Source organism: Protopterus annectens, chromosome 15.part0 (assembly GCF_019279795.1).
Source record: "Protopterus annectens isolate FY-2018-M chromosome 15.part0, PAN1.0, whole genome shotgun sequence".
NCBI classification, from domain to species: Eukaryota; Metazoa; Chordata; order Ceratodontiformes; family Protopteridae; genus Protopterus; species Protopterus annectens.
Window position 1 is genome coordinate 527,050,790 of NC_056749.1, and position 27,338 is coordinate 527,078,127.

Genomic DNA, 27,338 nt, shown 5'->3' on the forward strand with positions numbered 1-27,338 from the left:
TACAACACAGTACAAAGAGACTTTGCATAAGCAGCACTAAACTTCTCCCCCCCCGAAGAACTATGCAGCATACAAAATCGGAAAATGCCAAAATTTATTGGGGGGGGGACAAAGGCCCAAAATCAGGGACATTTTAAATATTGCTTGCATAATCTTAGAAAAGTTGCTAGAATAAAATGTTTTGTGTTACCATGCACTTCCTGAAAGATAGGAGGACTGAAACCTAAATGGCTATAACTCTGATGTCACTGTAGAGAAACTTTAATACTTTAAAACAAAAACAATAACACACCGGAACATGGTTATTTTGTCACATGTTAGCAATCCAGGTACACCAAATCACAAAGAGATTACAAAAAAAAAATGAAGCATCAGAAGATAGCCCAAGCTACAGACTCAGGAACATATGTGGTGCTAGCAAGAAAACAAAACAGCATAATGGTAAAGAACGCAATAGCAACACTAAAGGGTTCTTCCCTTGGAAGAATCGCACAGAATCCATTATATACAACAATGATTTGCAAATGGTTGGGTATGCTAGCCATTAACTTCTTGAGACATTTGCCAAGAAATGTCAGATTTTCTGAGACAAGATTGTATTAAATTTCAAAAAACAATCAGTGCATCGTAAGTACCACCATAACTATATACCAAAAAGGGGTATCAAAACCTCATCCTAATCAAACAAGTTATTTCAGATAAATTCAGCTATAGATTATACAAATCAATCCTGATTAGATAAAACCACCAATGCAAAGTGTACAGCTAAATGCAACTCATTTATGGTACACAACGTTATCAGATGTCACAAATTAATTTTCCATAAAATGTTGACTCTATATGCAGAATATTAGAATAATAAAGTTCTTGTAAATGATCATAGCAGATACAAATCAGGAATAAAAACTCCAACTACAAAGATTTAACACAACATGTACCTGCTTAAATTAGTTTTAAAACAGACCAAGCAAATTCTGGGCGAACATGCCGTACACAGTCACACTCCTAACTGGCAGGAGATCTGAGAGAGATTGAAGGGCACTTTCAATTATGCCCTAACCTGTAAGGGAAAGCTATTCCATCAAAGTTACTAACACCATGAGCAACGGTCTTCAATGTACTAATGCAACAATGGAAGAATGTGCTTGATCACAAGTTTCAGCAACCAACCACTATACACTTTCCTGAACAAAATGCAGCTACATAATCTATAGAAGGTAGGTAACTTATTGACAACTTGTTGCAAAAGATTGATTTTTGTATGTTGCTGTTGGTGCCTACTGACTGAAATAAACAATCGTAAACTATAAATCATCTGAAAAATCTGAAACATATCCCTACACATTTCAATTAATCTTATTAAGACTTTAAAAAACTAACACAAGCAAGTTGAAGCCATCTTTTAAAAGAACTTCTTAGTATAACCACAAACATTTCAGACATTTTGCCCTATCAAAAGGTCTGACCATCTGCTGCATACAAAACCCATTAAATCCATAATTTCTACCAATAAGATTTCAAGTAAGAATGTATGGGCAGGTCTTCTTAGATGTTCTTGCTGTGATCCGCCTTCTCTACCCTAGTTATACATACATTTGAACTTTGTGCCTGCCTTTTACATTACCTATTACTAAGTTTAAAAAAAAAGCAGGGCATAAACCAAGATTTTACAGACTTGCATGTAGTAAGCGCAACATTCTATTCTAGTTGCAAGATAACGTGCGCTGGAAAGAATGTGTCAAATCACTGTCAGTAAGGTTGCTGAAATGCAAGTGGATTGTAGCTCTCAGTGAATAAGGGACAATATTAGTACTATTAACTTCAGACAGTGTCGTAATAACAGGATGGGTAATCATATACATTTCATTAAGTAAATAAAAAATAACAAAACATCTGTTATTCTACAATTATTGTGGTTACTAGTCTGCAGCCATTATACAGTAATTACATAAACAAAAACAACTGTTAATGTTAAAAGAAGAAAGCAGTGCAAAGCACAAATTTTTCTGTCTGCAGCCACCACACAGGCAGTCAGGCACAGTTTTCTCTGCAGCCGTTACACACAGTAATCACATTATAAATAAAACCAGCCATTAAATAAGTAAAGCTGGCAAGCTGCTGTTGTTTGCATTTACCTGTAGGAGGAGCCGAGCCTGGGAAGAAAGCTGCGCACACACAGACCGGTCTCCAGAAGCTGACATCATCATACATGCCCTGCATGTGATGACGCCAGGAGCTAGGGAAAAAAAACAGGAAATCGGGAATTAAAGGGGCCATGCGGGACTTCGTGGCACCCTAATATTTTGTCCTCAAAACTGGTATTCACCAAAGAATTCGGTAAGGCTGAGTGGTATGGACACAGATGTGGACTCACATCCCGGTGTAAAATTTTCTCCAGACTAATAGTTGAATGAACACACACACTCAAGTTGACTGGTTTGAGATTAGAACCCCTACTTCTCTAGATACACAGCTAGAGTACACAGTACGTAACACTCATGCCAGCACAGAAGTCTGTCTTTAACAGTGTCAAAGTGCACTTTATAGAGGATGGCATCAGCAGTGTATGTTGAGAAGAAGATGTTGGGAAGGTTGTATGAAATTGCTGTGGAGTCATGGAGCAGTATAAAACTATCTTCTGAGTGCTGAGTGAGGGCAATGGGACCTGGACTCTTATTCTTCTAATTATGCACACTCCCATTCTGACACAGACTCACACAAGTTGATCGATGTAAGATTAGAATCTTTACCTTTATAATTACACAAGCTACAGAACACAGTACTTAACGTTCACACATGCACTCAGTGTATGCCAAGACAAGAATGTTGGGAGGGTTGTATGAAATTGCTGTGGAGTCATATAGCATGTAAAATTATCTTCTGAATGCTACTTGAGTGAGAGCAGCAGAACCTGGACTCATGCTGTTCTGACTACACACACACACCCACTCAGAAATAGACACACACAGGTTGACTGCTATGAGATTAGAACCCTAACCTATCTAATTTCACAAGCTAGAGAACATAGCACTTAATGCTTGCACCACAGCAAGAAATCTGATTTTTGACAGTATCACAGTGCACTTTATAGGGATCCTTATCAGTTGATAGAGTTTTTAGAAATTCGAAATTCATATGGTCATGACCATATGATCGTGTTTTTGAAAACTGAAAGCTTTTGAATTGAGATCGTGGTACAGTGAGGATTGGGATATTTACCGTTTTCTTCACTGTAGTGTGATCTTGGAGTTGGTATATATAATTTGCAGGGGGTGTGGGGGGGTGCAAGGTGGCTTGCCAGGGTGACTTTGTAAAAAAAAGGTAGATTTTTGTGGGATGTTTTTTTTTTTTTTTTTATGTTGGAGTTTTTAGAAACTCGATCATATGGTCTTGTCCATATGAATTTTGAGTTTCTGAAAACTCAGTCATCTGATATAGATCCCTTTGTACAGGATGACATTATCATAGTGTCAGAGGTAACATAGGAGACTTGTATGCAAAGCTAGGACTTGTGATAAAATTGTGTGATTACAGTTTGCAAAAGTACACATAAATACATCCTGTCAACCTAGGTAAAGGAAGCTGTCATTAATGTATATTGCAGAAGTGAGACAGACATGTACCTATTTCTCAGGATGCTGTGTAGATGACACACACACACACACACACACACACACACACACACACACACACACACACACACACACACACACACACACACACTCTGGAAACACAAGTAGTGCAATGATGGAGTTATGTATCTTCATATTCAGATAAAGGTATGTCCACATTAATACAAGTTACTGACAATGTTAATGGGAAATGATCATGGATGACCAATATCCATTGTTACTATAAACCTTTACCAAATGTAACAATGTAGTTATGTTCTGTAATTCTGGAATCTGTTTGAAAGTGGCCCAAGTACTGATATATCATTTGCAAGTGCATTGCTGCAGGGCACACACATGAATATCAAAAAGTATGTGTTCAGTCAAGTGAACGCCACCACCTTTCTCTTGTGTTTACAAATGCATCTCCATATATTGGAGGATTATAGCCCAGTAACCACAGTTAGACATGCTATACACCTCTTCACAAAGTACATCGCCAAGAAGCTGATTTGCAAAGATGGTGACAAAGTATTAGCACATGCATTATTCCAATTTCACAAATTCAACTTGAACTTGTGAAATAGCAGTGTCCACTGGTGCTCATTGCCATACTGTGTGCAAATGGGAACATACAGTAACTGGCTTGATTGGCATTAACCAGAAAATACATCTGTTTGTTATCAATGTTTCATGTGTCAGGCTTACAAGGTATGTTATGGGTGAAATTACTGGCAGCTAGTATGATGTGCATGCTGTGGTCTATCTTTTCAATGCAATGGCCAAAGTTTTATTCCATAAGCAAGTGTTGGCCTTGCCTTCCTAGTTTGCACAACGTTAAAAACCAAGCAAACACAGTTCTCTGGTTAAGGAAAACAGTGAACATTTTAATATAGCATGCCTTCCCCCATGCAAACAGACTCAGTGGTGATGCCTGGCCATCAGCACTCTGGACAGTACTGAATTTGGAAAATATGCATGCTACCTAGCTTTGTCTGTGGCATAGGTTGTAAGGATAGAAATAAGCAATAAACAAACACCAGAATACGCGGAAACACACCCTTTTAATAGCAAAGCTTTCAGGTACAAACCCTTTATCAAAACTCATACAGTATGAGTATTGATAAAGGCTTTGTACCTGAAAGCTTTGCTATTAAACGGGTGTGTTTCAGCATATTCTGGTGCGTGTTTATTGCATAGGTTGTAAGAGCAGTGAGCTCCTGGTCTGAGCACAGGTAATTCAGGATTCAAATCCAGATTTTTTTTTTTTTTTTAACAAATGGTGTCAGGATGTCATTAGATAAGTACATGTGATCAGAACTACAAATGAGACTATTGCTGAGTACGGTAAAGTATGTGCCTTCCCTAAATTGTATTAGTAACATGTACACCAATACAGTTTTACAACTATTAGCTGTGTTTCAGGCCTCACTGCAAATCTTAGGCTAATTGTGTGTACAGCTTGCTACAAATGACAAGGGGTGGTACAACTTTTGAAATGATTAGTATGACTCAGCAGATATGTTAAGTATTTGTGTAGGGCCAGATACCCCCAAAGGTGTGTGCAGTATGCTTCTTTACAGTTCGCACAGTCCACATTATATTAGATCAACATTTCATCCATCATCATCTGAACATGATACAAAGGGAAACCTACAGCAGATTTTGAAACCTTGCACACTACAGGAGCACTGATCATCTATTGAATCAAGGTAACATGTTTGTATTATCCATCAGCAGAGCCATGTCAGTATGCAGAAATCATGTGATGACCTGTACATCCATCAGCCTAATAGATACATACATGTAAATATAATGAGGGATGGACATAGACATAATGTTTTGTGTAGTGTAACATTCATAGACAGGTTTTTGGTCTGTACTCATTATTAAGCTTCCATGGTCTGCAGCATAAAGTGACTGACATAGGAGTAAAGAAGGGTTAGTACAGGAACAACAGGCTTATGAAAAGCAGAACAAGGTCAGATAAATATGTCATAGTTATGGGGACAGATGTCAATGCAATTTTTTTGGCCAGTATACAATATATCTCCATGAGAACTCATAACTGTGGCAAATGTTAACATGTGGGTGATAAACATATCACAGACATATATCATCACACTAAGAAATGATGTGAGATGCATCTGGAACTGAACTCTTGATGCTATGGGTAAAAAAAAACTTCAGTCAAGTGATTTATGTCAACACTGCACATAGGAAGTTACACTTTGTTACATCCAGCAGTCTACAGAACTGTCAGAGTAATTGTTTCAAAGTGCATTTTCTCAGGTTTAACTCTGCATTCTTACAGCACAGAGAGTTTAAGCATTATTGCACAGAGTTTATCAGCCTAGTATGGCTGATGGCAAAAACTACTAAGGTTTTGCCATAGGATGTGAACAGTCATTCGCTGCCGCTTGGCATCAGTGCAGGATGTCAAACTCTATGCAAATACAGACGATAAAAGTGATGGCTTTTTTCAGGCCATTTCTAGCCATGTGTGTTGTGTGTGATTCTATTTTTTGACCAGATTAAATGTGTGAAAATGGGGTTGATAGGAAAGTGGTGAAAGGTGGTGACAAGAAGAGGGAAGAACAAAGGGAAGTAATACAAGAATTTGCAGGAAGGAATTAAGAAATAACGATATATAGCCACTTCTTCAATGCAGTAATGTGCACAAATAGACAAATTTTGATGAATTTGGGCTGTCACAACAACACAGATCACAGATGGGTGACAAGGCAATCATGTTGTATAGCCAGTTTAGACCAAATCAAGTATGTTGAGTGGAGAGCTATGTCTAGACAATTTTTTTTTGTGGGACAGGTGTCCATTCTTTTATGTATTTCAAAAAGAGAGGACTGTTAGGGAAGGTGAGAGTCAGGTAGATAGAGTAAGTGAGGAAGCAAGTGCAGATGGACAGGTCATACAAGAGAGACACAGGGGTGGTGATGGATACAAAAAGTTGGGGGTCACCATGATTTGGGATAGGTAGGGGACATCGGAGGCACAAACCTGTCAAGCTTGGGAACAGTGAGAATCTAGTCCTCACCCTCAAAACTGTCATCACTGTCCCCTTCCTCAGTTGCCTGTAAGACTGCTTGATGTGAGTGCCTCTTTTCTATTTTAATGATCAACCTCTCCAGGCAGCTGATGCAGGCACCAAGGCAAGTATCTATTTACATCACTCACCATCCCTGGCAGTTCCAGGCAAATGACATTAACACCGCCTCCACCAGTACTCATTGAGGGTACCACTGCACCACCACCTGTGGCAATGCTACCTTATGTAGCTGGACCAGGTAGGGCAGGGGCTGAGGATGCTGTACTACCAAGTTGTGTCCCAGAGGGGCAGGGTGTTGGTGTGGCAGCTGGTGGAAGGTTGGCAGACCAAGCTGCAGCAGTTGGCCCACCTCCCTTTTCTGAAATGCATTTGGTTTGTTGGCAGAAAGGTATGACATCAGAATGGTGTGATTCCAAGTAACAAAAAAAGAGAGAGAGATAAGGGGTGGAGTGAGACAAAAATTAAGATGATTAGAATCATGATTTGTCACATTCGTGCTTTATTGCAATATATATTCTTTTATTATTATAGTAGCTATAGAGCTATCACAATCCCAAAAATGATTGTGAATTGTTGCAAGTAATCCTTAGAACATGACATATTCCATGTATGCATTTAAATATACTACAGATTAACTTCACAACATGGCATTAAAGCCAGTATTGCTGCATTTCAAATTTAAAATGATACTTGTTAAATGTGAATGTATAGATTACTTGTGGGACATAATCTGAATACACTATTACACTTGTTAATACAATTACCAATTGCTACAGAAGAAAGTATGCATGCTTGCTGCTACACTTAAGATATGCATGCTAAAGCTGATACTGATCTATGCAATCACAGTATATTTACTATAATGAGGGTCATTTGTGCTGCAGCTATACCCCTTGCATCCCTGAGTTGCTCCAGTCTCTCAGCATGTCCTTCCCTGTTTGTTGTGATTTCCTCTGCAGTTGTAAAATAAAGAATGGGAGAAAAAGAGGCATTAAAGCATTGTGCATATCAGTCTTGGCTATCTATACCACTGCATATGATTTCAACTTGCTTGATCTGTATACTTACACAACTGCGGGGTGATAGCAGTTCAGAACTCATCCAAGTACTGGCAAGTTGTGCCTGCTTGCATCTCTTACAGTCACTGTAGTGATGCCCATACTGCTTCCCAGTGAGTGGTATGCCAGTCACACTAGGAACAGCCTTGGCTAGGCTGTTCCAAGCCTCAGCCTTGCACTGAAACTCTGTATAATTCTCCTGCAGCAGCCTATGGCTGTAGTGCTTCATGAGAGGTGCAAGAAAGAATTTTGATTCCTCCACACCCCACATCTGTGCCCTGAATTTGGCACCATCCTTCACATCTTCTGCCATGTCTGCAAATTGTGATATTGCATTTTATGACCAGTGTGTAAACACGCACAACCATGTCAACAGTGTTGGTCAATGGGAAGTAAAGAGAGATATTGCCAAACAAAAAGGAAGGGAGTTTATGAAACAGCAATGACAATGTGACATTTGGCATTGATTTAGGGCATGTATGCTGCTATACCTGGTTACACTTTGTCCAATGATCAATACTGAAATGCTTAATGATTTGGCTTTTGAACTATGACTTTGGAGGGATCAGTGGGATGAATTGTCACATATTTTGTGTGGACTTACAAACTGTTAAAAGTAATTTGTACAATGTGGGATTCAAACATATGTGAAAGAGAATGCATACATTTCCACATAGGTGGTTATTCCTTATTGCCACAGAAGAAGTGTTTGCCAACCATGGTCATTACAGATATACAGCTTAAAGAGTGACTGGTGCTATACTTCAATTAAGCCTGTATGTGTGTGACTTTAAAAGGTCCTGGCTTATGGATTCTCAGGTGTGATGCAGGACTAATGTCTGACAATATACTGGAAATGGATAGGCTTGCATGACTTTAGTAATAGAGTTCGGAGTTATGATACATACCTCACAATACATTCTGTTTTACAGTTGTACTTGGGTAATGGGAGGGGTGTAGATGATTGTCAGCAAACTACTGTGTCCATCAGAGATAGGCAACTTCTTTTTTTATTACATATTCATCATCATGCTAAACCAGCTGCACACATAATACATATGATACCTACTAAAAATGTGTATGCAAGCAGTGCTAATATATTTCTGTCAATCAATCTACTATATATAACTGTCAGTATGTAGTATTACCTTTACAGGTTCATAGGAGGTTACTAGGCTATTGATCCAAGAGTCATTACAAGCCTAGCTGTATTTACCACCCAAAAATGTCTATCCTCAAGATCTATCTTAGCAATGACTGCCCATATCTAAGAGGGTCATATGTGAAATTCCAGGCAGAAATTTGTGGTTTCCCATCCAGTCGTCCAGGCTACACTTGAATTCAAAGCACCTGCCAGGGAACAGTGAAGGGATTCCATCAACAGAGGGGCTCTGTTTGATGTGAATTGGTAGCCTGCTCCAGAGGAGTGCCAACCCCTGGGAGATGTAGCTGTCTCTCCAACAGATCTTATTTATGTTGCAAGCCAGGTTAAGGTCCCTAGAGCTGGTGACTCTTGTCATGTTTGACTTGTGGATGTCCAGCATTTCCATTAGATTTGGATGAGAGATTGGTGTGTAAGTCAGGCACAGGTCACCTCTAAGTAATCTGTATGCTACTGAGGTAGTTAGAAATCTCTGAGGTCTCTCAAGTTGCTGCAGGTGTCTGGATAAGGTACATACCAAAGAAAGCATTGTACTCTATTACTGGCCTGATGAGGGATAAGTACAGGTGAATTATAACCTCTTTTGCTTTCGAGGCAATGCCTTTACTTATGAGGCACACAACATATAAAGCCTTCCTTACCACAGTAGACATGTGGTGATCAAAGTTAAAGCAAGAGTCCACCTGCATTCCAAATCTCTCACAACTAAGTTGGTAATTAGGGCATTATTATTTATAAACAAAGTTTTATGAAAATTTAGATTGGGACACCCTTATGAAAAAAGTGGAATGGGCTGGACTTAAACCCTGGCTCACCTGTGTTCTGAACATGAACTCACTGCACTTACACCTGGTGCCACAGAGAAAGCTAGGTAGCAGGTGTATTTTCCACACTCAGTACTGTGTAGAGTGCTGATGGCTGTGCCTTGCCACTGAGCCTGTTTGCGTGAAGGAAGGCAAACCAAATTAAAGTTTTCACTTTTTCCTTAAGTAGGGAACCTTGTTTCCACCTAGGTAGGCAACATGCAGATGTAAAAGGCAATAGTGAACATATATTACTTGTGTAAATACTCATTATGACCCCTCCTCAGTAAAACTATCTACTGTGGGAATCCAACTCGGCTTTACTTATGTTCTTTTTTTATCTCAACATAGTTAGACATTGTGCCACACAGACATTCGGGTAACAGGTAGAATTTCTGCAGTCATTACCATCCATGTAACTGACCACAACAGAATGCCACTAAGCATGTTTGCTCTTTGTAAGGTGAATGAAATTAATTTTTTCCCCTTTTCCTTAAGCAGTGAACCATTATTGCTTGATACCATGTAGCACGCATATGGTAAAGACAAAAAGAAAAAAGAAAAATATTAAAAAAGGGAAACAAAATTTAAACAATTAGACAGCTCTATATTTGAATCATCAGACTTTTCATTTACACAATACAGTTGCAGTGGGTTATCTCTCTCCCTGCCACAGACACGGTTTCATAATACCAATCAAATCATGTGCATAAAAGCAATTCACATTTCCTTTCCAGTATTAAACAGTTCATACAGTTGGACATTCTCAGTTGATTGTAAATATGTAAATAACATATTTAGTGGAATGAGTAATCACACAATATTTATAAATATGTTTGCAAAACTCAGCTGTGCCTTCTCTTTGTGCTCTGGAAATCCCTCCCTTATCTCTACTATGCAATCACATGTGCAAATCTCTATTGCATATCCTCTCATTTTTTTCGAGGTGTGATAAAAATACATGACAGTGAACAACACTTTTCAGAAAAGGCAGGACACTGTGCTATTATGACATGGAAATATAAATGTTGGGTGTTTGGTTTTATTTAAAAGCTCACTGCAGTTAGTGCTACACTTTATAAGTGCACCCTCGCTGACACATCCACTTCAGGATTACTGAGATTTGCTTCAGTCAGAGTAATCATTCACACTTGCAAGCCATTAACACCTAACAATGGTGTAGAGGCTACACTATGTTTGCATCAGCTACATGAAGTCAAAAGTTTAGTAGTCGGCAATTACAATGAGTTCACACCTCATTTGCATCTTCATAGTGCTCAGAGAGCTGAATCTACACTGAAAGGTAACTGTGTAGCTAGAGCCCTTGAAGGGAAGAAGACTGTTTTCAATCATGTTTATTGCTCCACTTGTGAGAATGCAGGGATAAGAAGACTTTTTAGACTGCTTCTTCTACAGTGTGCATTTCAGTTGTATGGTAAACTGCATAAGCACGTACAGCAAATGTCAGTCATGTCATATATTGATGGCATTGCTGGACAACTCACACACATTATACTTATCTACACTTACAAGTAACAGTTACTCAGGTATATGCCATTCATTTATGTTCTTACACATGTATTTTTCTAGTACAGGCTCCAAAATTATATTGACTGTCCTTCAGTTACAACTGTTGTTATTTGTCATTCAGGGCTGACTCTGCCTGATGCTAGCAGTACACAGCCATTACACTGGGGTAAAATTGTTGGGAGCATTGCCTGGCATCAACTGCACTCTACGTATGTGCATAGGATGAAAGGTGCACCCTTTATGTGGTCAGCATTTATAATATCTGTTGCCTATTGGCCAGGGTGAGGGTATATTGTGCACACCTACATCTACCTACACTGACAGGAGCTGGGGATTCCACCTCTGATTTCTCACCTGCATGTAGATGTGGTGACCATGGTAGTGGAGGCGGAATGTGTGCTCCTACCCATTTGTGTTCCTGCTGTAGCTGTTTTCACAGGATGATATTGTGTAGGACAGCACAGACTATAATAATTTCAGCACAAGTACTGGGATTGTACTGCAGCCCCCCCCCCTCCCATTTATCTGGGCACCAAAAACTATGACATCAGCAGCCCAAACAAATGCTTTATGATGTTTCTTGTTCAAGAGTGCTCCTCATTATAATGTTCCTCCATCAGTGGGTGTGCATTTCTGATGGGTGTCATCAGCCATGGCTGTAATACATCCCCTGCATTTCCCAGTAAATGGCCTTGTGAGATATCACCCCTGGAAAAGCTCTGGTACAGTTGTGAGGTGTGCTAGATATGGGAGTTGTGGTAACTGCTGGGTTTGCCAGCACACACCTTCAGGATGATTTCCCTAGGATTACACGCAACCTGGAAGTTAATGGAGTGGAACCCCTTTTTGTTGATGGAATCCCTTCACTGTTCCCTGGCAGGTGCTTTGATCTCAATATATGTGCAGTCTCTGACACCCAAGACTTCAGGAAAGTGTGCTATGGGGTAGGACTCCTGCAAAGTTCTAGCTCTGTACTCTGGGGTAGGGGAGAAATATATATAGTCACTGGCATGCTGTAGCATAGCATTCAGGAATTGGTGTAGGATCCTTGATGCTGATGCTTGTGACACCCCCAGCATGTCCCCTGTAGGTCGCTGAAAGGTTTGTGTAGCTAATATTCTAAGTGCTACACATACCTTGTTCTTCACAGGTATTGGTTCTCCTCAGGTTGTCCTTGCTCTCAGGTGAGTATGACAGAGGTTGCAGAGTTCCTGGCATGTATCTCTATCCAGCATGAATTTAAATGGGGTCTAAATACTCTTCTCCACCTTGTACAATGTCTATCAGCAGCAACAGCAGCATAGACTTGAGCCTGTTGCACATACCATGCAAAACACCAACAGCAGCCCCTAACATTCTTTCCCCCCAGTGTAGTTTCTGTGGCTGTATTCCAATAGGTTTTGGAGTAGAAGGCAAAAGGCTACACTAAGTGTACACAATTACTTTATAGCTTGTTGAATAGCTGCACTATCTTGGATTGGGTGATTAAAATACAATTCAGCTGCTTATGCAGTAATTAGCATGCCACAATGTTTATCATGTTAGTGTGGCTCTTACTGAATACAAACTGGCGCACTATCATGTGCATGACAACAACATGCACATGGTTTCAACAAGCCATGTAGGGTTTAATGAATCATGCCCTTGATTTTTTTATTAACAAATGCAGTTTGCAAAAAATCACATTTAATCAAGAAGTCAGAATACTCTCCATTGTGTCTATTCTTGGAAATTCAACAGATTAAGAAATGCATTTTGTAATATCTAAAGGGCCGATTTAGGCATGCAAAATACTTTTTATTGCATGTTTTAGAACAGACAAAACATTTTGATTTACTGTTTAATATTTACAAACTCTACATTTTTATACATTGCAGATGTTTATCAGTAAATCATATTTTAGATATGCTTGAATTTTTGCTACTATTAGCTTAATAGTCTTGCATACATACATTTTTGCATTACAGTTTGTGGCTTACTGTCAATGTCAGTATCAAAACATATAGCACACTCACTTATGCTGCAGAAAGCTGTGGGTTCTATTCCCATTTCCCATACCAGGTAGATTGACTGCTGACACTGCAGTGCAGCATAAGGGGAGGTGCAGCTTTCCTGTGTGTGTCATCCTTCGGCTGAGACATTAAACCAATGTCCCATCTGTGTGAATTGGTAGTAGCTGAGGTGTATGCAAAAGATCCCACAGCATCTACTGAAAAGTCTAGTGGTCCTTTATTTAACACAACATAAAAACATTATTTAAATATTTACAAAATGCACACATTTACAGGCACACATATGCACATTTCTATTTTTTTTACTATTTATTATTTTTCTTATAACACCCTTGTTGTAATTCTTTCATAAATGACCCCACTCATTCTTTCATAACTATAATTTAATTTTTCCACAACATATCTGCCAAAATCCATTTCCCATTAAACAAAACTTCATTCAGTCTTTCATTCCAAATAACACACATTGCATAAAATAAATTCTTATCCTTCTCACATATGCTTTTTGTTTGCTCTTATAATATCAATACATATTCATATCTATATTCTTTATGTCATTAATATTCTCAAAAAATTCTTCACACAACATTTTCCAGAGTTTCACCACTCTTTTAAAGTAAAACGATAAAAAACATGGTCTGCTATGACTTCCTTCCCAGAAAATAAACACACACTTTCAATTTTCTTTTTATATGGCATATTCTCCTTTACTGGTAACTTGCTTATCACCAGTCTCCACAGGAAGTCCTGACAGACTACTATCTTGTTACTCCACTTTTTCCTTACTTTAATGGCTTTAATCACTTCTTCTGGTAAAAATTTCCATGGATTTATATAATAATACTGTTTATTCTTATTATTATTCCACACCCTCCTCTTTCTCTATATCATTGTTTTTTATTTTCCATGTTAGCATTTTTTTCTCGATAGTTTTAATTTCATTTACATGTTCTTTATTTATTTTTCTTATTCTCTTCATACCCCAGAACATTTTGTACTTATATTTAAACATTTCCACTTTTAATTTTTCATTCTATTCCTTTACCCACTTTAATATTCTATACAAGTTTAAAGAAGCAGAACAAACACATGGATTTAACACCAATCCCCCAACTTCACTCATATATAACACCTCTTTTCACTGTTTAATCTTGAACCCCATATGAAAGAAAACACCAACTGCACAATTTCATTGTCATATTTTTCTGGGATCGTGTAAATGTTTGACATATATGCTATTTTTCTCATTAATAAATAATTCACCAGATATATCTTCTTCCTGAATGCTAATCTATTCTTTTATATTTCCATTCCCCACACTATACTAATAGCTTTTTTTACTATTCCACCCAATTATGCAAATACCTCCTCCCTTCTCCCTTGTAAAAATATCTTGGCCTAAACAGTAATGTCTTATTTTTTCCCAGTTTCTTTTATATATTTCTTTTACCATATAATACTCTCTTGTATTATTCTCTAATAGATTCCTCTACTTTTTCCCATGCTTCACTTTCTCTTCCTTTCTTACATCATCCTGCCACTGAAAAAAAAACACTTTATACTTCTTTTTAAATTCAGTCCACCATTCAGATTAGTTTTTAAGTCATGCATGGTTATATGATACTTCCATAATTGAAATACCTTCCACTCTCCAATTTCATCCAATAATTTCTCATATATTTTTTATTCTCTTTCCCGTTTTAATATACTCCCTTTCTTCCATCACACCCAACCATAGTGTTAAATGGTCTGAAAAACCTGTCACAACTGTATTACCAACTGCTACTTTGAAGCCTTCCAATAATACAAAATAATCAATTTCAGACTTAAGTGCCCCTCTTCTGGAAATCCACTAACTTTTGTTCCACCCAACTAATTTACTATATTTTATTACTTCCTATATTTTTTACTTCTTTCCCTTTCTTTTTATAAAAAACTGATGTCTTTCGGCTTTTCCTGGTTAGGGGTCGCAACAGCGGAACTCTGGTCCGCTAATGATTGGCAGTGGATTTTTACAGTGCCGAGGTGCCAGCCCGATGCCCAACCTTCAAAGAAGGCACACCCATTCACACACACACCTACTTGCATGTCTTTAAACATCACACTACCATGGGGAGGACATGCAGACTCCACACAGAAGGCGCTCCAGCCGAGAATCGAACCAGAGAACCTCTTGCTGTGAGGTGACAATGCTAACCGCTGCACCACTGCGGCCTATATTTACCCTTAAATCACAACTAAAGTCCCCTCCAATTATAATTTTCATGTTAACTACCACACAGTCTAATATCTGATTAAGTGGATTATCTTTCCTTATTAGTTATATATGCATATAATGCTATAATCCTATAAATATTCTTTCCACCTCACATCCACACCAGTTAACCTTCCCATCCTTAGCAACATTACATCTAGTATTTTCACTTTTTTGCATAACAAAGCCACTCCAGAACAACAGTCACCTCATAAGTTCCATGCTTATATTTCCATCCCACATTTTTCTGTTTGCAGTCTTTCTTCACTTGTCAGGAATCTTACATCATCTAACAGAGTAGCATCCACATCGCATTTAGCACACCATTCCAGTATCCCTAGCCTTCTTACAATGTTAATAATACTGTTCACATATATTGACAGCACTCTTTCCTTCTTTTTACATTTAGGGAAATATTTTTACATTTTGTTCTTATTTTTACTCTTTCTCCAACTTAATATTTTCCTGGGTTTATGTAGAAATAATCCTTGATCCTCACATTCATATTTTTTCACTGGCTAGAACTTGAAAAAAATGTTAGGATTATCCCTTCTCCTGACCTCTCTTCCCCTCATTTTTTCCATCCATATTTTTTTCAACTTCTACACCTAGTTCAGCCTCTCCCCAGTATTTGCTCATGTATATTTTCTTCTCTTCCCCCTTCTTTTTCATTATTTACTGTTTGCTCTTGATAGTACATCAAAAGTATCCTTTTTTTTACACAACCTGCATCCAGGCACACACATTCCTGCTGTATATGTCCCTTCTCCCCACAGTGGTTACATTGTACCTTGTCACAATCATTAATTAAATGAGAAAAGTCCACACAAAAGGACCATGATTTAGGTTAGCCAGTATATCTTAATGTCCCTCTATGACCAGCCAATGTTTTTTTTTTCAAATTTCAAAATAGCTTCCATCTTCCACCCTCTATTACATAAGTTTCTCTCATCTCTAACTTTCACAATATTATCAACAGTCTCATACAGACTCTGCATGCATTTTTTACATTGTCTTCCTTCAGTTCATCAGTTCTAAACTGCAAAGTATCATTTATTTTCACATTTAAGTTGCTATCATCACATAAATACTTTTTCCACTGATAAACATCCTTTTTGTTACATAGTTCCAGAAATTTCATCATCAGTCCATCAGTTTCAAATGTTAAGTCACAAAATGTCTCTGTCCCAATATGTACAAAACCTTAAAATGCAGGACAGGTACCCAATAGTCCCGTACATAATATCTGTCTATTTTAGTGTCATTTTTGTTCTTATTCTCACAGTTGTTTTTCTCTTCTTTTTAAAAAACAGTTTTACTTATAGTTTGTTGTTGCTCATTTTTAGCCTGCTGTCGCTGCTGAATATTTTAGTTACTGCATTATCTGCTGCCACAAAACTAGACACTGTTTCAGTTTTTTCCCACTTTCCTCTTTACTTTCTGTCACTATTGCATAAGTTTTAGCTGCTGCATTCTCTGCTGCCACATCACTTGGTTCTTTTTCCACTGAACTTCTTAGAAAGTACTGAGGATGGTAATTTGCCATCTCACCCCACAAAACAGCAGAAATATCACCTAGATCATCCTGCATGATTATTTTTTACAGATCATCATCTGCAAGCCCTCCTGCCATTAGTTCTGTTATCTGCACCACTTCATCAGACAGACTAGTTTAATCCCTTCTCCATGGAGACAGCTAAACACTGTTTTTTGTAACATCCATGACACGGCAATCTTTGTTTGCATTCTGAAGCTCCATATCAAACAAAATTTTCCATAGATTCTCTCTCCTCTGCCATGTTGCTGCGTCCCTTAGGCCTTTTCCTTACTGCTGTAGGAACCCTCTGGTACCATCTAGCAGCTCCAGAGTAAGGGAAATTCTCTGCTGCTCTGGCACAAATTCCCCTAGCAGTATAAATACCACCACAGGTCTCCTCTGAAAAGAGGCTACTAGCCGAGTGGGACTAAACAGGTCAACAAAGAATACATACATATATACATACATACATACATAAATAAATAAATAAATACAAATATTGAGAAAAAATTAAACTGTAGAAGAAACTTAAATTTTTATGAAATTATTAGCATTAAAATGTTACATGAAATAAAACTCAAAGATAACTGCAGAAACCTTAGTTTGTCTTTTTTAATATATTGTGACAGGGGTAACAGTCTAAGGCAGATTCAATAAACCCTACAAGGTCTGCTGACACCGTATGCATATTGCATGGTAGTGCACTGTTTTGCATTCAGTAAGCAGCTCTAAACAGTGTGTACAGCCACACAACCACAGTAAACAATGTGGCATGCTAATTACAGCATAAGCAGCTGAATTGTATGATAATCAACCAATCTAAGATGTAGAAGCTATTCAACAAAGCTATAAAGCAGCCATGTAGACTCAGTGCTGGTTTTCCCTCTGAATTCCAAAACCTATTGGAATACAGCCATAGAACCTAAGCTATATGGAAATAATGTTATGGGCTGTTGTTGCTCTTATTCATGTGTATGTGCAGCAGGCCCATGTCTATGCTGCTGCTGCTAATAGACCACAGCCAAGAAGGAGAAGAGTTTTTAGACTTATTACAGTCTACATGAGGTGAAAATTGTATAGTGGTACAGGGTGGATAGAGATACAATACAGGAACTCTGCAACCTCTATTGTCCTTAACTCAGACCCAGGGCAAACTGAGAAGAACCCATACCAGCAGAGACAAAGGTATGTGTAGCACTTAGAACTGTAGCTACAGGAACCTTTCAGAGACCAACAGGGGGCATGCTGGTGGTGTCACAGGCATCTGCATCCAGGATCCTCCATCAATTCCTGAATGCTATGCTCCAACATGCCAGTGACTACATATATTTCCATGTACTCCTAAGAACAGGGCCACAAATATGCAAGAGTTCTACCCTGTGGCACACTACCCTGAAGTACTGGATGCTACAGATTGTACACATATAGAAATCAATGCACCAGCCAGGGAACAGGGAAGGGTATACATAAATAGAAAGGGCTTCCACTCTATTAACTGACAAGTCATGTGTAATGCTAAGGGAATCATCTTGAATGTCTGTGCTAGCAATCCAGGCAGTTGCCATGATTCACATATCTAGCACACCTCCAAAATGTATCAGATGTTCACTGGGGGGATATCCCACAGGGTAATTTACTGTGGGATGCAGGTCATGCACTGGAACCGTGGCTGATGATGCCCATCACAAATGCACACACACCTGCTGAAGGACGGCATAATGAGGCACATGCTCAAACCAGAAATATCATAAAGCATGCATTTGGGCTGCTGAAGTTGCAGTTCTGGTGCCTAAACACATCTGGAGAGCTTTATAGTACAATCCACATACATGTACTGAAATATTCACTGTCTGTGCCATGCTTCACATCATCATCCTTAGAAAGCAGCTGCAGCAGGATCAACAAGGGGAAGAGGCACACATCCCACCACCAATGGCAAGGTGACCACAACCACACACAGGTGAGGAGACAGAGGGGGAACCAGCAGCTGCTGTGGGTGTAGGTAGACATAGGCATGCTCAATATGCCCTTGCACTGGCTAAGATGGAATGCACAGCACACTCACTCACCACCTAAGGGGCTAAAACCTTCATCCTATGCACATACATATAGTAACATTGATGCCAAGCAACGCTCACAACTTTTACCTACCCATGTAATGGCTCTGCAGTGCTGGCATCAGACAGAGTCATCCCTGAATTAAAACTGTTGCAACTTCTGAATTTAGAAGGTAAGTGTTGAATCTGGAGTGTATTGTGTAATGATATGAATGAATGTTATATCCTTGCATGTTGTTACTTGCAATGTAAACAAGTAAAAGGTGTGTGATTTGTACAGCAATGAGTTTAACATGTGATAGCAGAGACATATGTGAATACGTGTGCCCTCTATCGAGTAGTAGGCCTCATGCATCAAAGATTCACACATTCCTACCTCTCAAAAGTAAATCCAGCAGTTGCAACAGTTTCAGCTCAGGGCTGACTCTGCCTGATGCTAGGAGTACACAGCCGTTACATGGGTAGGTAAAGGTTGTGAGCATTGCCTGACATCAATGTTACTATGTCCTCAGTTTGGCTTCATCCTTTTGTACTGGAAAATCTTTAAAGAGAGAAATTAGGAAGTAATGAGACATTTCAGTTTCAGACTTCACAACACTCAAAAGATTATTAAAAGTACTGATGCAAAAAAAAATGTTTTGATTCTATCAACTATCTAGCTTTCTAAGACCAAAATATGTCAAAAGTACAATTAGAAGAACAACATAACAAATGCAGATATATTAATCATTAAGTCAGCTATGCACCCTGAGCATCAGATACAAATGTTATGTATTCCTGAATCCAAAAGACAGAAAACAAGGATATGGCATGGTTATCATCACTTGCACAGAGTGGTGTGGGTGGGGGGGGGGGCTAGACTGAAAGACTGAAACAAAAGGTCGGTGAGTGAGTGTGAGTAAGAAAGCAAACCAAGAAGACATTCGGATAATGTAACAAATGGCCAATAAGACAAAATGAACTTTAAGCTTCTTGACTGAACCATGTAACTGTTGTTTGTGTGTCTGTATGGGCCCTCTAGGTGAAATAGGTGTGGGAGTGTCTGCAGAAACACAGCCAAGCTCTGTGCTAGTTCTACATCTTGGTATGTTGGTTAGGTGTGAGCCATGCATGGTAGAGGTGGCAGTTCATCATTATTCTACCCAACTATTAGAATTGGCTCTGCCAGGTGTTGCACTGGAACATCCACGCCCATGGGCAGATGCACTGCTGCTACCTGAACATGCCTGTTGTCTGCTGGACAAGGTCCCCTCATGAGAACACTCCGGACCATGACCCCATGGCCTGCTATGTCTGGGTGTGGACACTTCAACCACTGATAGAGCAGTGGAAGTAGTGCCACTATGGGAGCATGATCGTGCACAGCCACATTGGCTAATATCAGATGATGATGCTGACCTATGCCCACATGGATGCCAACCCTCCTTTCCAACAGACATTCCATCACAGACACTGCCCATTTCAACATGTCATTCATCCGATCCATTGAATCGGCAACACAGTAGAGGCAGTCATGCCTGTCAGCCTGTGCTACATCTATAACCCTAAGCATTTCTCTGGAGGACCTACTGAAACATGCCTGTACCTCCACGATGGCCCTAAACATATGTCGAGTGGCACAGAAAGACACACCTGGATCAGGTAGAGGATGGACAGCAGGCTTCCTCTGAGCAGCCCTAACAACCATCCTGCTTGACACCTCACCCACACTTTGGCAACAACCAGAGTCAACAGACAGTGAAGCCACAGTAACCACACTGCCCTAATTGAGTGGCTCACCCACCACCTGTCCAATATCTGGGGGCTCACTGGAATGGGTTGGCATAGGCCTACTGGCTGTGTCTGATGGAATTACAGATGACGGCTGAGTATCAACCTCAGTGTCATTTTCAACCACTGCACCCCCCAACTGTGCCTCTGTTTGGCTGCCATCATCATCAGAGTCCGCTGATATTCTGACATCAGGTGGTTGGAATCCCACATTTCCACTGTCAGGATCCCCTGTGATAATAAGTAACAAACAGAGGAAAAAAATGAATACCTACTCTACTACAGTCCAATATATGCTAACAAAATAATGGTGGTGCCACTATTACAGACAGTACAGCAAAACACACAACAGTCTTGATACACACACATCACAAACTAATTATTTCTTTGAAAAAAGTTCAAAAAGAACACAGACATGTCCGGAGCAGATGCAAGTCCAGTTTATTGCAAAGTAACTCCACACAGCATAAAAACACGACTAAGTACTTTCACCTTCCATAGGCATCATCAGAGTCATGTTACAAACACGTTACAACTTTTAAAGCCAACCCACCACATAACTTCCTATCATTCAATTAACATTATATAAACCTTAAACAACCATAACAATTCCTATAATTCTATAATTAAACTGATTTTCAATAACAAATATTGTTTAAAAAATTTTATTAGAAAAATGTTAATATTTTACTAAATTAGTCCTAGCAGTCATGTTTAGATAATATATCTTAAAAGCATTAAGACATACAAATATCATCCAAGTGAAGAATAGACATAAAAATAAAAATGAAGATAGAAAAAAGTTAAAAACATAACAAAAGCATCTCCATTTCCTGTATTTTGAAACAAAAGAGAAAAGAATGTTAGTTTAGATAATACAATATAACATAACAAAATAGCACAATAGGATAGATAAGGCTGATTATTCTTTCGGTATGTTTTTTTTTTATGGGTGGCCACGGTGGTGCAGCGGTTAGCATTGTCGCCTCACAGCAAGAGGTTCTCTGGTTCGATTCTCGGCTGGGGTGCCTTCTGTGCGGAGTCTGCATGTCCTCCCTGTGGTCGCGTGGGTTTCCTCCCACATCCCAAAGACATGCAGTAGGTGGATTGGACACTCTAAATTGGCCCTAGATGTGAGTGTGTGCGTGTGTATGTCTTCTGTGGAAGGTTGGGCGCCAGGCTGGCAACTCAAGACCATAAAACTCCATTGCCAATCATGAGCAGACAGATGATCCGCTGTGGCAACCCTTAACCGGGAAAAGCCAGAAGAAGAAGAATTCTTTTGGTATGTTTTTAACTTTTTTCTATCTTCATTTTTATTTTATGTCTATTCTTCACTTGGATGATATTTGTATGTCTTAATGCTTTTAAGATACATTATCTAAACATGACTGCTAGGACTAATTTAGTAAAATATTAAAATTTTTCTAACATTTTTAAACAATATTTATTATTGAAAATCAGTTTAATTATAGAAATTTTTATGGTTGTTTAAGGTTTATATAATGTTAATTGAATGACAGGAAGTTATGTGGTAGGTTAGCTATAAAAGGTGTAACGTGTTTGTAACATGACTCTGATGATGCCTATGGAAGGTGAAAGTGCTCAGTCGTGTCTTTATGCTATGTGGAGTTACTTTGTAATAAATTGCAATAAATTGGACTCACTTCTGCTCCAGACTGTCTGTGGTATTCTTTTTGAGCTTTTTTTAACTATTTGTTTTTTTGTTCTTTGGTTACTTGTCTAATTATTTCTTTGAACTGTTCATCAGTACTGACATAAAAATGTTTGGCTTACCATGTGCAGATGATTGTAGGCTCCCTGCGCTGGATAGTCCTGGAAGAAGTTAAGCAAAAGGTAAGGACACCATCATCAGAATGAACAGTAATATGGGGGGGACTAAAACTTTTTACTGTTTTTAATTTCTCCAAGTCTTTTGGGTTTCTAATACCATGATGGGATAAGGGTGATGTGCAGAGCTGTAGTAACTACAGAGGGATTAAACTGATCAGTCACAGCATGAAGTTATGGGAAAGAGTAGTCAAAGCTAGGTTAAGAAGGGAGGTGATGATTAGTGATCAGCAGTATGGTTTCATGCCAGGAAAGAGCACTACAGATGCGATGTTTGCTCTGAGAGTGTTTATGGAGAAGTACAGAGAAGGTCAGAAGGAGTTGCATTGTGTCTTTGTGGATTTAGAGAAAGCATATGACAGGGTGCCTAGAGAGGAGTTGTGGTATTGTATGAGGAAGTTGGGAGTGTCAGAGAAGTATGTAAGAGTGGTACAGGATATGTACGAGGGTAGTGCGACAGTGGTGAGGTCTGCAGTGGGAGTGACGGATGCATTTAAGATGAAGGTGGGATTACATCAAGGATCAGCTCTGAGCCCTTTCTTATTTGCAATGGTGATGGACAGATTGACAGACGAGATCAGACAGGAGTCCCTGTGGACTATGATGTTTGCAGATGACATTGTGATCTGTAGTGAGAGTAGGGAACAGGTGGATGAGACCCTGGAGAGGTGGAGATATGCTCTAGAGAGAAGAGGAATGAAGGTCAGCAGGACTAAGACAATATATGTGTGTGAATGAGAGGGAGGATAGAGGAATGGTGAGGATGCAGGGAGAAGAGGTGGAGAAGGTGAATGAGTTTAAGTACTTGGGATCAACAGTTCAGAGTAATGGTGAGTGTGGAAGAGAGGTGAAGAAGAGAGTACAGGCAGGATAAAGTGGGTGGAGAAGAGTGTCAGGAGTGATTAGTGACAGACGAGTACCAGTAAGAGTGAAAGGGAAGGTCTACAAGAGGGTAGTGAGACTAGCTATGTTATATGGGTTGGAGACAGTGGCATTGACAAAAAGGCAGGCGTCAGAGCTTGATGTGGCAGAGTTGAAGAGGTTAAGATTTGCACTGGGTGTGACACGGATGGACAGGATTAGGAATAAGTATATTAGAGGGTCAGCCCAGGTTGGAAGGTTTGGAGACAAAGACAGAGAGGCAATATTACGTTGGTTTGGACATGTGCTGAGGAGGGATGCAGAGTATATTGGGAAAAAGATGCTAAGGATGAAGCTGCCAGGTAACAGGGAAAGAGGGAGGCCTAAGATAAGGTATATGGATGTGGTGAGAGAGGACATGCAGGTGACTGGTGTGACAGAGCAAGATGCAGAGGACAGGAAGAAATGGAAACAGTTGATCTGCTGTGGTGACCCCTAACGGGACAGCCGAAAGAAGAAGAATAAGAATACCATGATGGGAATGGACCCCATTCCTAAGTCAAAGTACGATTAAATTTCATGAAATTAGTATTGTTTCACTCTTTAATGTTAGCCAAAAGTGCTCTTCGCAGCACCCGCAATGTGCCCAGTAATAACTCCTTCTGCAATTCATACGGTGTTACATGAATTGGTAACATATCTAAATACGATTGTAAATTCTTTTTTATAAGACCAGTTGCTCCTACTACTATTGGAACTGTCTGGGTATCTTTCTTCCACATGGCTCTCGTTTCTGCCTGCAGATTAAGGTATTTTATGACTTTGTATCTCTCTGTACGTAAGACAATGTAGTCACTAGGTGTGGTGATTTCAATTATCAATGCTACTTTTGTCTTCTTTTCTTGGACCACTATATCTGGTTTTCTAGCATCTATCTCTTGAACTGTTGGTATTAGGTGATCCCATGTGATATAAACGTCATCATTTTCTATGATTCTTTGTGGCTCATGTTCCCAGTGTTTTTCAGCCACTTCAATACCATAATGTTTGCACAATCTCCAGTGTAACAGTCTTACCACATTATTATGCCTTTCATCATACAGTCCCTTTGCCATTAGTGCATCACAACCAGCAAGAAGGTGTGTGACTGTTTCCAATTCAGTTTTACAAAACCTACATATGTCTGTTTCTCCCACATGTTCAATGGACTTTGTAAACCAACATCTACATAGCCCACTATCTTGGGCTGCCAATATTAACCTTTCATTTCTTGATGTGAATTCACCTCTTCTTAACCATTCCTGTGTTCATTCTTGATCAACATGAGGATCTTCCAGAAGTTTTCTGCACTTGCAACTATATTTATGTCTTTTCCACATTTCTTGCCTTCTCATCTGGTCCTTTACCTGATATTCCTTCTTTTGTTTTTTAGCACATTCAGTTGCTGCTTGGTTTTTATCCACTTCTTGATGTTGATATGCTTCTGCTAAATTAAGCAGAGATGTCATCTTAGATTCATTCTCCTCATGTTTCAAAACTTTCACTACATTTGGATACTGTGAGGTCAGCAGATATGTGTGGAGTCCCATGATTCAGCAGATATGTGTGGAGTCTCATGATTGCAGATCTATACATGTAATCAATTTCAAGGAGGCCCATCCCTCCTTCGGAAGGGGGAATATATAATCTTGGTATACACTGATTTTTATAAATCATTTGGTGAGCATGAAGCATCCTTCTTGTTTTAATATCCAATCTATCCAACACTTTTTGGGGCCAGTCAATCACTCCAAAAATATAAGTTAGGACAGGAAGAGCAAATTGATTTATGGCTTGGATCTTGCTCCTAGATGTCAATGCTGTTTTCAGGATTAATTTAAATCTTCTAAAGTACTCCTTACTGAGCTTTATTCGCATTTGTTCATGTTTTATTGCTGATCCTTCAATTCTCAAGCATTTATACACTCCCTCTTGCTCAAGTTCTTTTATATCACATTCTTGTCTAAAACTGATGTTTTCCTGGTGCTGCAGTTTCCCTTTTTTAAAGGTTGCTCTTGTACATTTATCAACACCAAATGACATTCCAATATCATCTGAAAAAGTTTTGACAACCTGCGGCTGTGCTTTCAGTTCCTCATCTGATGAGCTATACAGTTTTAAATCATAGACAAAGAGAAGATGAGAAGTCATTAGACTTTGTTGTTTTCTAGGAGCCAAATTGTAGCCATGGCCTAAACTGTTAAGTAAACAGCTTAATGGATTAATGGCAAGACAGAATGGCAACAGTGACAAAGTGTCACCCTGGAATATCCCCCTTTGAATTTTTATCCCTTGGATAATAATCTGTCCTTTATCATGGCTTAATTGCAAAGAGGTCTGCCACTGTTTCACTGTTACTGTAATGTAGTCAATCAGTGTAGGGTGTATCTTATACATTTTTAAGCACTCTTTTATCCATGAATGTGGGATACTATCAAATGCTTTTTTTGTAGTCAACCCATGCCATACTTAGATTCTTCCCCTTCTTACAGTTCTCCACTATAACTTTAACAACAAATTATCCTTTGTTCCATATGACTTTCTTTTATTGCCCTTTTGTTCGACTACCATAATTGAGTTTCCTTCTGAATGACTAAAAACTCTGTCAGATTAAATCCCCACGTATAGTTTATACGTCGTTGCAGGACCAAAATGTTATTGTTGTTGATGGGGTCAAAAACACATATAAAGATTTTTCTATATATAATTTTAGTAATATAACTTTAGAAAGAGAACATTTTGACCTACTTTCTAAAGGTTTGAAATTCATTCCATACAGTAAAGGGGATTTGACAAGATCATTGTTGGATGTTAAATTATTTTTAAGGAAGGTTAACTTAAGTATAATGTTTCCTAAAGATAATATACCTATAGACCAAGGATTAAAATGGAAAACCATCTATAATCCCCCCTTGTACCCACAGTTGAAAAATTTATCGAGAATTATTGAGAAATAACTTAGAAATGAACGAAGTAAAATTAAATATAGGACTAACCTAAGTAACAAGGAAAGAGAAATATTAGATGAATTAAAGTTAAATTTCAACATAAGAGTGATGAAACCAGACAAAGGTGGTGGGTGATTATAATGGATAGTATACAATATGAGGGTAAGATGAACCAAATATTATGGGATGATTCAAGATATTCTAGTGTTTCGAAGAATGAAGTGAATATAGCCTATAATAAAATAGATGTGGGTCTCAATGATATGTTACAGGAAGGTCTTCTTGATAAAAAAACTCATACATATTTGAAGGTGGAGAAACCTAGGGTACCTACCATCTTTGGAATCCCTAAAATCCACAAAAATGAGAGGGACCCACCATTAAGACCTATAGTTTCTGCTGAAGGGTCTAAAACTCTACCTTTAGCTAAATATGTGGATACTAAATTAAAGCACATATGGGTGGGAAAAAAGCTATATTGAAAGATTCATGGGACCTGTTGAGAGAAATATCTACTAATCTATATCATGAAGACCTTCTATTTGTTACCATCGATATTATAGACTTATTTTCCTCTACCCTACATTTCTGGGATGGAAATGTTTGAGGAAATTGTCTTTGAAGACCAGGATTAACCCATAATGAGAAAATAGTAAATGTTGGTCTAATGGATATGGTTTTAAAAAACAATTTTATATACTTCAATGGAGAATTCTTCCAGCAAATCCAGGGTGTAGCTATGGGAGCAGCGTGTGCTCCCACCTATGCTAATTTGGTG